A 13283-nucleotide genomic window follows, 5' to 3' on the forward strand; every position below is an offset into this window, starting at 1 on the left:
CTTGCACCAGCCAAGTAGATCAAAATGTAACAGAAAAGGGCATTATTTAGAGCTGTCTGTTAGGGAAACAGCTGAATAAAACTGCTAAAAAAATGCTTCCAAGAATAGTGTTGGGTGTTGAAAAACAAATGATGTATTTCATTTATGATCTACAGTAATCCTTAGCAACAGTTAGCTTTCCTATCAAAAGAGAGGAGAATGGTAACCTTTAGAATGGGACTTGCCATTCATTTGTTCTGTACTAAATCATAATCTTGAAATCTATAACAGTCCTTTTAAAATAAGGCAATCATTTAGGTTGTAAAAGGTTAGCTTGTGGTACAGCTTTCAGTTAAAATCCAAATGATTTCCATGTTTTTTTTTTCAGATGTTTTTCACAACATTCAAATGCGGGGCAGCACATCAAAGGCATTACTTAAAAGTTTCTGTTGAAAGGCTTGTTTAAAATAATTGTCTGAGAAAACTCAAACTAAAGTGGTGTTGTTTTTCTAAATAGCTAAAATATAACTCTGTTTAGAAGTTTGAAAAAGGCTTCTCGCCAACCCTCTGAGCAAGAGGAATCAGCCGCATCTGTAAGTGAATCCAGGTTCCCCTACTGCCCTTCTTGAATGCATAATAAGTGTTGCTAAGATGTTTAAAAATGGCTAGTGATTTTGGGTGCCTCATGTTTGGGCACATATCTTGACTATGGATACCTTAAAGGTGTATGATTTTCAGAAAGTTCTGAGCAACCACATTGTGAAAATCTGGCCACTTCAAGGTTGGGTGCACTCTATTTTGAGCACCTCAATTTTTTGGGTGCCGAATTTACCAGTCATTTTTGCAATGATGCTCTTTAGTACCACTATTGTAAGCTATAGTGTGCTGAGCCATTTACTGTGGAATGGAGTGTTTTTTGTTTATAAGGGATGTATATTATATATTATTTTTCAGAAATGCAACCTTTCCCTCAACTTTTAAACAAAAATAATTTAGTACTCGATTCTGCAAACACTTCCTACAAAAGCTTCAATGGTAGTAAGCACTACGTCTGGTAGTGTTTGGAGTATTGGGCCCTGTTTGGAACATTTACATGATTTGGGTCTTTCACAGAGTAGCTGGTCCCTGTGAATAGACCAGGCCCAGCTCCTGTATCAGAGCAGGTGAGCCCCAGTAAGCTAATTAAACAAGGGCAGGGCTATAAAGACGTGTCAAAGGGCAGGAAGAGGAAGAGTGATTGGGGCAGCCTGTGCCTGGAGGGAGAGGGCTGGTGGTGGGGCTGTTGAGCAAGGGGCTAGGTGCCCAGAAAGGTTGCCCTGGACTGGACCCAATGTTCCTGAAAAGAAGCAGAGCTGGCTGGGACTGGAAAACTGCAAAAAAAAAATTGTATCATCAAAAACCCGTGGGAGGAGTGTCTATGAAACCCTAGGGTAAGCTAACAGGCTGTTTGTTTGTTTTTACGTGCTTGTGTTGGTACAATAAACATTCTTAAAGAAGATGGGGTGGGGCTGCATGTGTTTGGAAGCTGGGGAGAAGCCCTGCCCTGTGACGTATGGTGGAGAATGTGGGCACTTCGATCTGGCTTTGGTACAAAGGAAGAGTGAAGTGGACCTTTGGTGCCCAGTGAAGAGAGAGCCCCACCTGCAATACTGAGTGACTCCACACAGTTTGGGAGCTAAGGGGAAAAATGGAGGAGGTGATCTGCCTGTTAGTAATGGGGCTGCAGCAGCAAGACAGCTGTGATACAGTGGCAAGAAGAACTGCAGCAGCAGACTCGGGCTATGCTCATGCAAATGATGGTGAACCAGCAGAAACATCGGGAGACACAATTTGCTGCACCACAGAGGTGGCAAGAAACCCACTTTTAAGAACTGTTCCATAAACAGTTGGAGTAAGAGATGGCAGGCAACATGGCTGGTGATGGGACTGTAAGGTGGCTGACCCCCGCCCTGGTGAATTTGGAACCAGAAGATGAGCACAAGGCCTTCTTCCAAACACTTGAGAGAGTGATGAGGACAACAAGCAGGGAGGAATTGACATGGACAGCCTACATAGCACTATTCCTGATGGCTGAGGCATAGACAGTTTACTGGGAAGCAAGTGATGATGAACAGGTAAACTCCTATCTGGTAGTGAAGGCAGCCATTCTGGACCGATTAGGGTGGAATCCTGAGGCATATAAACACAGATTTCGAGTTGCTTCATTTCTGTAACAAGCACAATCATAGGTAGTGGCCCAGAAATTACGGGACCTTGCAGCCTGGTGGGTCTGCTCCAAAGACCAGCTCGATAGAAAGGATCATAGACCAAATTGTCCTGGAGAAGTTTCTAAAGGTGCTACCTATGGGAGCCAGAGCAGGGTAAGGCAATTTCAGCCGGCCTCAGTCAGGGAAGCTGTTGAAAGAGCAGAGACTTTCTTCGAGGCTGAGTGACACAAGCGGCTGGGTGGCTTGGCAAACTGAGGGAAGCTCTCTAGGGGGAAGACATCAAGTGGCCAAAAGTTAGGGGATACACAAGAGCTCCAAGGGCCCCAGGTAGTTCTACAATTTAATGGAAACACTCCTGGGGGTGGGAAAGGGGGCCCCTTGGCATGCTTCAGATGTGGCCAGCCTGGGCATTTCAGACAAGAATGTTCAGTCTGTGTGTGAGTGTGATTATCTAGGCTGTTAATACAGCCAGTCTAGGGTCGGGGTCCATTTGGAAACTTTAAGGGGGCTTGGCCATATGTGCTATCAGTAGGTTGGGAGAAATGGTGATTGAGGAACTCATAGACTCAGATTGTAGGTGCACTCTTGTCAGAGAAAATGGGGTGAGGGTAGACCAACAAGGTAGACCAACATCTGCTGGTATGCATCTCATGTATCCAGGGTGAGACTCGTGTCTACCCCACAGCAGAAGTTGAGCTGGAGATCCAAGGCTGGAGAACTCAGCTGCACATGGGTGTGGTCAAAGAGCTACCCTGGTCAACAATTCTGGGGAGAGATTGGATAGGTTTCTCAGCCCTCATGCAGTGGGAAGTAGAACAGCCCAGGACAGGGAGCGTCTGGGTTGACTAGCAAAGGAAATAAGGGGCTGAAAGCTGGAGTAAGGATGGTGAAGGGGGAGTGAAAAGGGAGCACGTGACCACCCTCAAGGCCTGGAGAAGCACCTTAAATCTTTCCAATAAGAATTAGAGGAGGTAAGCACTTATGGGAAAAGATTATTAAACAGTATGTTCGGAACAAAAGTTAGCCCAGGTTCAGAGGGAGGCTGAGAAAGAAACAGCAATGCTTAATCCTATAGCAAGAATTGGCCTGTCTCAAAGTAGAGAAAAGTACTAGGGAATTTCAGGTTTCAGAGTAGCAGCCATACTAGTCTGTATCCGCAAAAAGAACAGGAGTACTTGTGGCACCTTAGAGACTTAAATTTATTTGAGCATAACCTTTCGTGGGCTACAACCCACTTCATCAGATGCACAGAATGGAACATATAGTAAGAAGATATATACATACAGAGAGCATGAAAAAGTGGAAGTAGCCATACCAACTGTAAGAGGCTAATTAATTAAGATGAGCTATAGTCAGCAGGAGAAAAAAATCTTTTGTAGTGATAATCAAGATGGCCCATTTTAGACAGTTGACAAGAAGGTGTGAGGATACTTAACAAGAGGAAATAGATTCAATACATGTAATGACCCAGCCACTCCCTGTCTCTATTCAAACCCAAGTTAATGGTATCTAGTTTGCATATTAATTCAAGCTCAGCAGTTTCTCATTGGAGTCTGTTTTGAAGCTTTTCTGTTGCAAAATTGTCACCTTTAAGGAGGCTGGTAGGAACCCAAACAAAGTCTTAATCCCAGCAGGATACTGTGAAGACCCAGACAGGCCTGAACAAATGGTAGAGGACCAGATAAGGGGCTAAGGGTGGAAGCAGAGCTCCAGTACAGGAAGGGAGACAAAAAATACCTATTTTTATGAGGGCTGTCAATTGCAGTTAATTCACGCAATTAACTCAAAAAAATTAATCATCATTAAAAAAATTTATCACAATTAATCGCAGTTTTAATCACACTATTAAACAATAGAACACCAACTGAGATGTATTAAATATTTTTGGATGTGTTTCTACATTTTCAAATATATTGATTTCTCACTTTATATTATTTTATTACAAATATTCGCACTGTAAAAATCATAAACAAAAGAAATAGTATTTTTCAATTCATATCATGCAAGTACTGTAGTGCAATCTCTTTTTCGTGAAAGTGTAACTTACAAATGTAGATTTTTTTGTTGTATAACTGCACTCAAAAACAAAACAATGAAAAACTTCAGAGCCTACAAGTCCACTCAGTCCCACTTCTTGTTCAGCCAATTGCTAAGAGAAACGAGTTTGTTTACATTTATGGGAGATAATGCTGCCAGCTTCTTATTTAAAATGTCACCTGAAAGTGAGAACAGGCATTCGCATGGGACTTTTGTAGCTGGCATTGCAAGATATTTATGTGCCAGATATGCTAAACATTCGTATGCCCCTTCATGCTTCGGCCACCATTCCAGAGGAGATGCTTCCATGCTAGTTAAAAAAAATAATGCGTTAATTAAATTTTGAATGAATTCCTTGGGGGAGTGTGTGGAGCATGCTTTCAGATGTCTTAAAAGAGCAACACTCTGATGTAGACAGCACCCGAACCATCAAAAAAGAAAATCAACCTTCGCTGGTGGCATCTGACTCAGATGATGAAAGTGAATATGCGTTGGTCTGCACTGCCTTCGATCGTTATTGAGCAGAACCATCAGCTTGGAAGCATGTCCTCTGGAATGATGGTTGAAGATGAAGGGACATCTGAATCTTTAGCGCATATGGCATGGAAATACCTTGCAACACCAGCTACAACAGTGCCATGCAAATGTCTGTTCTCATTTTCTGGTGACATTGTAAATAAGAAGTGGGCAGCATTATCTCCTGCAAATGTAAACAAACTTGTTCGTATGAGCAATTGGCTGAATAAGAAGTAGGATTGAGTGACTTGTAAAGTTTTACATTGTTTTATTTTGAATGCAGTTATTTTTTGTACATAATTCTACATTTGCAAGTTCAACTTTCATGATAAAGAGAGTGCATTATAGTACTTGTATTAGGTGAATTGAAAAATACTATTTCTTTTGTTTTTTACAGCACAAATATTTGTAATAAAAATAAAGTGAGCACTGTACACTTCGTATTTTGTGTTGTAACTTAAATCTATATACTTGTAAATGTATAAAACATCAAAAATATTTAAATAGTATTCTATTATTGTTTAACTGTGTGATTAATCATGATTAATTTTTTTTAATCGCACGATTAATTGTGATAAATTTTTAATTGCTTGACAGCCCTAATTTTTATGGCTCCCATCCTGAAAGCTGGGGAGCTTGCAGAACAATTAGAAGTGATGTGACACACGTTACAGAACCCCAGGCATGAGAGAGAGCAACTGGCAACAGACCTGTGATTCACTCAGGAGGAAAGAGGATGCTTAATCTTCATGGTCAATGAATTTGCGACTGAGTTAGAAACTCTGTGTGCAGACACTGAAAAACTTGTGGGTGCAGTGAGCTCGAAGTCCAGGTGGAGAAGATGAGATTGTATATTGACTGTGCCATGCAAGGCTGAATATGAGACCCCGGCTCTACTGCACTGGACTCAGAAGGATGGGGATTAGGGGTTTAGTTCTGTGAGACTGGGTTAGGGTCCATGGGACTTGGGGAACCTTCTGTGCTCTCTCTGTTTGTGTAATGTCATATGGTTGGTTTGTTACGTTAAATAAATGCAGGGACTGTTTTGGTTGGTTTGGGAAAATTTGGGGGTCAACCTTGATGGGGAGCCCTAGAGTATTATATGGAACCTTTTCTGAAATGTATTTTGGCTTAGGGGCAGGGATGAGAGAAGCCCAATAAGGCATCTCACAGGTTGATACAAAAAAACAACAACAAGGCTTATTTTCTCTGAAAAGTGGGGAGGTATGTTACAGGGTAGCTGGTCCCTGTAAGTACCCCAGGCCCAGTTCCTGTGTGTCAGAGCAGGTGGGCCCAACTGAGCTAATTAAAGGGGGCAAGGCTATACTTGGGGCTATAAAGACCTGTCAGAGGGCAGGAAGACGAGGAGTGATTGGGTCAGGCTGTGCCTGGGGGGAAGGAAGCGAAATCCTGTGGAGGGGCCCTGGAAGGCTGTCCTGGACCTGTTCCAGAAAGGGAGAATAACTGGCTGGGAGTGGAAGAAATGCAAGAAGCTGGATCACCTCCCGGGAGGAGAGGCTGCGAAACACTAGGACAAAGGATGAGCTACAGAACTATTTCTGTTTGTTTTACTCGCTTGTATTTGACCTGGACAGGCCTCTTTTTTGGCTGGCTTGTCCTCTGTCCAGTAGTGGGACAACACTGGACGTCGTTTTGTCGGGTATCTGATGGGGGAATGCCTTTTTGAACAGTGCATGGCTCTGCCCTCACTGGTGTGACTTTGCACACGTATGAGGTCAGGCTGATGGCAGGGCAGTGCACCGTTGAAAATGGCATCCCCTGTGTAGCATGACCTTGCATACACCATGTATGGTCATGCTGGTGGGGGGGCAAGGTCATGCAGGCAGGGGCTGGCCCACGCTGTTCCCAGAAGTGCCAGAATGTTGGGTATTTTGGGAACATGTGAGTAGTCACCATAGTTTTGACAATAAGACTTCTTAAAGGAAGCTGAGTGGGGCAGAGTGTGTTTGGAACCTGGGGAGAAGCCCTGCCTTGTAACAGGCCCCTTTGGGCTTTAGAGCAGGGGTGGGCAAACTTTTTAGTCTGAGGGCCATATCTGGGTGGGGAAATTGCATGAAGGGCCATGAATGTAGGGCTGGGGCAGAGAGTTGGGGGGCAGAAGGGAGTGCAGGGTGTGGAAGGGGGTGTGGAGTGCAAGAAGGGACTCAGGGCAAGGGGTTGGGGTGCAGGAGGGGTGCAGGGTGTACAAAGGGGCTCAGGGCAGGGAGTTGAGGTGCAGGAGGAGGCACAGAGTGCCATGGGGGTTCAGGGCAGGAGGTTGGGGTGCAAGGTGTGGCAGGGGGCTCAGGGCAGGGAGTTCGGGTGCAGGTGGGGTGTGGCAAGGGGCCCAGGGCAGGGAGTTCGGGTGCAGGAGGGGCACAGGGTGCGGCAGGGGGCTCAGGGCAGAGGTTTGGAGTTTGGGGTGTGGGCTCCCGCCTGGCACCGCTTACGTGGAGCAGCTCCGGAGTGGCAGCAGCATGCAGCGGGGCTAAGACAGGCTCCCCAAGCCTGCCCTGGCCCTGCACCGTGCTGCTTCCAGAAGCAGCCAGCACCACGTCCCTGTGGCCCCTGGAGAAGGGGGGAAGCAGAGGGCTCCGCGCGCTGCCCTTGCCTGCGGGTACCTTCCCCGAAGCTCCCACTGGCTGCAGTTCCCCATTCCTGGCCAAGGGGACTGTGGGAGGCAGTGTCTGCAGGTGAGGGCAGGCCAGATCCAAAGCCCTGCTGGGCGGGATTTGGCCCGTGGGCCGTAGTTTGCCCCCTCCTGCTTTAGAGATTACTAAAGCTAGTTCTGCATTTAAAAGAGTGGCTTGCACTATGCTGTACATTTTCTGCTTAAGCTTTGAACCTGTAAAGCTTTGAACCATCGAGCATCTTCCACTAGTGTGAAAATCTTTTCTCATAGTTGTGGGTGAGTGTTGGGCTGGTGAATCGGGAAATGTTGATAGCTATGATGTTTCACATCTGGAGATCTGGTTTTAATTTAGCTTTCAGCCCTATGCACATTCAAGAGCTTACTAGTAAAAAATAATTCTTTCCATAAAACTCTGCTCTGTCATGGTTTGGCACTACTGACTGTCTCTGCTTAGATGAGATTCAGGATGAAGCTAAACAATATCTTGAACTCTTCCTATAGCTCAGGGGTCAGCAACCTTTCAGAAGTGGTGTGCCGAGTCTTCATTTATTCACTCAGATTAAAGGTTTCGCATGCCAGTAATACATTTTAATGTTTTCAGAAGGTCTCTCTCTATAAGTCTATAATATATAACTAAACTATTGTTGTATATAAAGTAAATAAGGTTTTAAAAATGTTTTAAGAAGCTTCATTTAAAATTAAATGCAGAGCCCCCCTGGACCAGTGGCCAGGACCCAGGCAGTGTGAGTGCCATTGAAAATCAGCTTGTGTGCCGCCTTTGGCATGCATGCCATAGGTTGCCTACCCCTGCTATAGTTATTACTAAAGAATGTTCTAACTAGCCTCTGAACTACAAAGTTAAAGATAAATTCAGCTTTTTGTGGATGGGGATTCTTGAGATGGGATGAAAGCATATAGGGATGATCAGGTACCCCCAAATGTTAAGCACTTGGGGGGGAGCACAACAGGCAAGGTGTGGGGGGAGGCACATCTTTGTTTTGTCATTTTGGGGAATGCCAGCTGTGAAACTAGAAAGAGAGTTGAGTTTTGAGCAGGGGACTGAGAATTAGGCACTTTGGAAGTCAAATCCCAGAACAGACATCAACTTCTGGGGCTTGCATCAAGTCTCTGAACCTCTTTGCCTCAGTTTCCCCAAATGCTGTATGGCCAATTACTGTTTCTTCAGCCCTGAATACAAAGTATGATGCAGTACTGACTTCACACTGCTCTAGAAAGGCTCATTTCCTGAAAGTGAGGGGAAAACAACAACTCCATCATTCAAGGAATTTGGACTGATTTGAAGTGTGAACCAGGGAGCATAGGTCCATCCATGCTAGTACTTCAAAGCCTTCCATTTTGGTTTCTCTAAAATATCTTTGCCATTTCATTTTTGTTTTGAAAAATTGCTTTTTCCTTCCCCCAGTTCTTCCACCTCATTAACTCATCTGTTCTATCCTCTACTTGCTCTTTACCGTTCTGCACCCCCATCCCAAAACCTACTTTGCTGCAAGACCCAAGCTATTCTGATTGGCTCTTCTGTGTCAGATTAGACTGAAATATCAAGGGAAGCAGTAACAGGGTTGACAAATGGAGATTTCAAATAAATCTGATTTCATAGATTTCATCGATTCCAAAGCCAAAAGGGACCATTATGATCACTAATCCAAACTCCTGTATAACACAGGCCAGAGAACTTCCCCTAAATAATTCCTACAGTGTATCTTTTAGAAAACCATCTAACCTTGATTTGAAAATTGGTAGTGATGGAGTGTCCACCATGATCCTTTGTAAATTGTTCCAATGGCTAATTGCCCTCATTGTTAAACAATTGTCTTATTTCCAGTCTGAACTTGTCTAGCTTCAACCAGCCATTGGATCATGTTATACCTTTCTCTGGTAGATTCAAGAGCCTAATTATTAAACCTCAGTTCCCCATGTAGGTACTTGCAAACCGTAATCAAATCATCCCTTAGCCTTCTCTTTGTTATGTTAAATAGACTCCAGAAGCTCAATCACTGTCAGGCATGTATTCTAACCTTTTAATCTATTCTTGTGGCCCTTCTCTGAACCATCTCCAATTTATCTACATCCTTCTTGAATCATAGGCACTAGAATTGGACACACTATTCCAGTGCCAAATACTGAGGTAAAATAACCTCTCTAATCCTGCGTGAGATTACCCTGGTTATGCATAAGAACATAAGAATGGCCACACTGGATCAGACCAAAGGTCCATCTAGTCCAGTATCCTGTCTTCCAACAGTGTCCAGTGCCAGGTGCTTCAGAGGGAATGAACAGAACAGGAGTTTTGGAGTGATCCATCTGTCAGCCATTCCCAGCTTCTGGCAGAGCCAAGAGCATTAGCCTTTTTGGCCAGTATCACACTGGCAGCTCATGTTCATCTGGTAATCTACCCTCTCCCTCCATCCAAAAAAAACAACAACAAATCTTTTGAATTTTATCACGTAATCTGGATTAAATATCAGAGGATGGGGGGTAGGGGCATTATTCATTGTTCTGGAATGTCTTGCTAGGGATCCAGCATTATATGTCTGATGGTCAGAAGCAACCAGGGCAGGATAAAGGAAAAAGGCTCGGTGGATCAATAAACTGAAGATGATGCCCTGTGTAAGGAACCCAGCATGTTGTTCGAGGGACAAAGGGGAAAGCTGAAGATGTATAAAGACAATTTCTAATTCAAAAACTGACTGAAATGGGAGAAGCTATGGAACAGTCTGAGCTGCTGTACAGCCAACTCTACTTTCAAGATCAAAGGGGTACAGCTGCAAGCCTTTTTGTTTACAGAGCAAGTGGGGGGCAGCTAATGTTTGCTGATCTTCCTGCAAGGATGTCTGCCTGGTTTCTTTACAACTGTAGCAGGATGCCTGGTCTGAGGGAGAGTGAGGAAGGTTCTAGACAAACGCTGCACTGAAGCAGAAGAGACAGAGTGGCTTTAGGGATAATAAAATTTCTTGCTTGGTGTTGGAAGAAAGTGTGCCTTTCTGTGACTTTTTTACCATGACCCTGAATTCCATTAGGAGAGTGATTCAAGTAACGGGCTAAGTTCTGACTTGATTTTCCCCTCCTGGATAGGCTGCATAATAGGACCAAGACAAGCAGTAAAGAAATGTTTTTCATGGGTGCTTACTCATGCTTCCTAATTCACACTGGTGGGATACACAGCTGATGCCCCAATACCAGCATGTTTACTATAACTGATGCAGCACTGGGTGGAAAGAGTCAAGGGCATGGCAAAGCGACTCAAGGACAGAATAAAGCAAAAACCTTGATCTTATGATTCTGAAGTGTGTGATTTAACCACTAGACAGTTCTTCTTTGCAAGTTCTTTATGCAGCAGCACAATGTAATACACAAAACAGGCACTAATTTTGAACGTGCAGAGGTGTCTGAGTTTTAAGCAAGTGGGACTGAGCAGCCCCACCATGACACTTTGTACTGCCATAATAAAGCCTCCTCGGAGAAAGTTACACTTTTTAAAGGGTGGGTTCAAGTCTTTTTCATTAGTATTCACAAACTGTCTACGAGGGTTTCATCAATAGGGAGAGGAGTGAATAAACTGCACATTTGTGTGGGACAAAGATCACAGGGCAAAGTGGTGCTGAAGATTCCAGGGAAGCATTTGTGTACCATGCTGCAGCAAGGTTTCCATAGTGACAGTCAAACAGTCCACATTCATTTTAAGGCCTTTGTACTGAGGATAATGGGCAGCTTGAGAGAGGGAAAATCCAAGAGCAGAGAGTTTGCAAAGTGTTGGACCTCAGAATAATGTCCATGACTAATTGGCTTTCAATTAGTGCTCCTGTCATTGTTACGGCAACTTCTAACCACAACACAAAGCACCTGTTTTTGCCACTGACTAAATTTTTAAATTTTTCCTGTTTAATCCAAGGCTAGCTCTAGGGAATTGTTTGGCATCGTAATTATAGATTCTTAACTGCTTCAAGGCAGATTCTTAACCATATTGCCTAAAAGAATGCATGTCTCTCTTGTGTGTCTGTGTGTGTACATAACAGTATATGTTGATGTGAAAATACTATATACTTTCAGAGGTGGGAAAAACAGAAGGCATTTTTGGTTTTGTAAAGCTAAAATTAGGACTCATCCTGCTACCATTTTATCCAGACCTTCAAAGTTCAGGGATTTCACAGAGTGGTTTTAGTACTGGGCATCTCTAATAGGGAAGGAACCATACCTTTACGAGATTATGTATTACCACCATATATTTACAGTTTCTCAACACATATCAAGCAGTTCAAATACTATGGTATAGCTTCATATTGGAGCTAAATAGGTGTGTGGTCTGTCAGGATTCCCTTCCCCCTCCCACATTCTTAAAAGCCCCAAGAAGCAGTGCCTTTCCTTCCAGCCGAAATAGCACAAACGTACCTCCTTGTCTTTTAGGGCCAAGTTTTAAACGCCTAAAAATAGCGCAGTGTTTGTTTTTAGCAGTCTTTGGTGCAGTAGCTTTAATGACAGAGACTAGATGTCTTGGAGTTTTAATGATTTGTGAATAAAACTGTCACAAGAGGAAATATGGTCTCTGAAATAAGGGTCATAATTCTGGGTTGTCTTTGTTATCTTCTGCTTATGCTAATTTTCTTGCTAATTAACATAGATTAACATAAGCAGAAGAAAACAGAAAACTCTGTTGTTCACAGCAGGGTTTGAATAGAGTGCAGTCAATAAGGCATGGGGCCACTTTACAGAAAACTGTGGGGAAAATGATCTTGCTGACTGCAACTTTTCTTGCTCAATCGTTTTACTTGTCTGCATGTGCCTTCAGACGAGCAAATGTAGCAGGCTGTGCTGCCACGTGTGATAGCATAAGATAGTAGAATAATCATGCTTTGCACTCTTGTAGCTCTCTACATATTGAAAGGACAGACAGTCGGAGGGGGGAGCGACTGGCTCACGTCACACGAGGTACGGTACATCTACACAGCATTTTGGAACGAGCCTCCCAGCTTGGCTTGACAGACTTGTGTCAGTGGAGCTCATGTGAGTGCTCTAAAAATAACTGAACAGACAGCTCTTTGAAGTTGTGGCTTGGCAGGGAGCTTGGGCTGTCAAGCCTAGGGAGGGGGTTGGCTGTCCGATTGGAATGACTTTCTTTCCCCATACATATAGGAGTGAGTGGTTGCCTTTGTGGGGACAAGGTTAGCCTGGTTCCTGCTCGCTGGCCCTTTTGGCTCAAATGTTAGAGTGGCAGCCTTTGGTTCATGAAGGTCCCAGTTCAAGTCTCAGCTGTAACATGCATGATGCTCTCAGAGCAAATGTAGCCACCAGATGGGGGTACTCTATTAATTGGGCTCTAATAGCTATAACCACCAGCTGGCTAATGTGGAGTCATCTAATAAGGGAGGGTCTTATACTAAACCACTTTGCACAGAATAATGAAATTGCGGTGTAGACGCGAGTCATTTATTGTCCACAGTAGCATCTGCTAAAGAGCAAAAATGGATTGATTTGAATGTTTCCATCCCCAAAGATACATTGTCCGTAATGCCCCTGCCTCCCTTGTTGCAGAAATTGGATACTGAGTAGTGAGGAAGGCAGGGGAGAGAAAGGATGATCTCATGTTTTAGGCAGTTGAATGACACCCTGGAGAACTGGATTCTATCCCTGCCTCTGCCTGCCAGAATTTCTTTGTGTTGCTGGATAAGTCACGTAAATCACACTTTTCACAAGTGGTCACTAACTGTATTCTTCATTTTGTGGGTGCCCAGTTTGAGACCTTGGTGTCTGATGTGCACTCACACTTGCAACAGAAGCCAATGGGAGCTGTGCTTTGAACATGTGAAGAGCTATATAATACTTATTACTTTGAAAAATCAGCTCCTAGGCATCTTAGATTGGGGATCTGCAATTAGTGGGTACCTTTTTCACTTAAC

The 13283-nt window shown here is 43.9% G+C and overlaps 1 protein-coding gene and 1 long non-coding RNA gene across 7 annotated transcripts in view; one reads left to right on the forward strand and one right to left on the reverse strand.

Annotated features, from left to right (window-relative positions):
• LOC142047878 (uncharacterized) overlaps positions 1 to 13283 on the forward strand; it is a 159798-nt gene that overhangs the window by 124289 nt on the left and 22226 nt on the right. The window contains exons 2-3 of one of the 6 annotated variants that reach the window (XR_012657181.1): positions 497 to 572; positions 12254 to 12315. The exons of 3 other annotated variants lie outside the window; for them this stretch is intronic. This is a non-coding gene — a long non-coding RNA (uncharacterized LOC142047878). The remainder of the gene's footprint in view (positions 1 to 496; positions 573 to 12253; positions 12316 to 13283) is intronic. 2 more of the 6 variants (XR_012657182.1, XR_012657183.1) reach the window with 2 other exon arrangements.
• EFCC1 (EF-hand and coiled-coil domain containing 1) overlaps positions 1 to 13283 on the reverse strand; it is a 93674-nt gene that overhangs the window by 21819 nt on the left and 58572 nt on the right. The window lies entirely within an intron of this gene.

The sequence above is a fragment of the Chelonoidis abingdonii genome, chromosome 17 (genome assembly GCF_003597395.2).
Source record: "Chelonoidis abingdonii isolate Lonesome George chromosome 17, CheloAbing_2.0, whole genome shotgun sequence".
NCBI lineage: Eukaryota > Metazoa > Chordata > Testudines > Testudinidae > Chelonoidis > Chelonoidis abingdonii.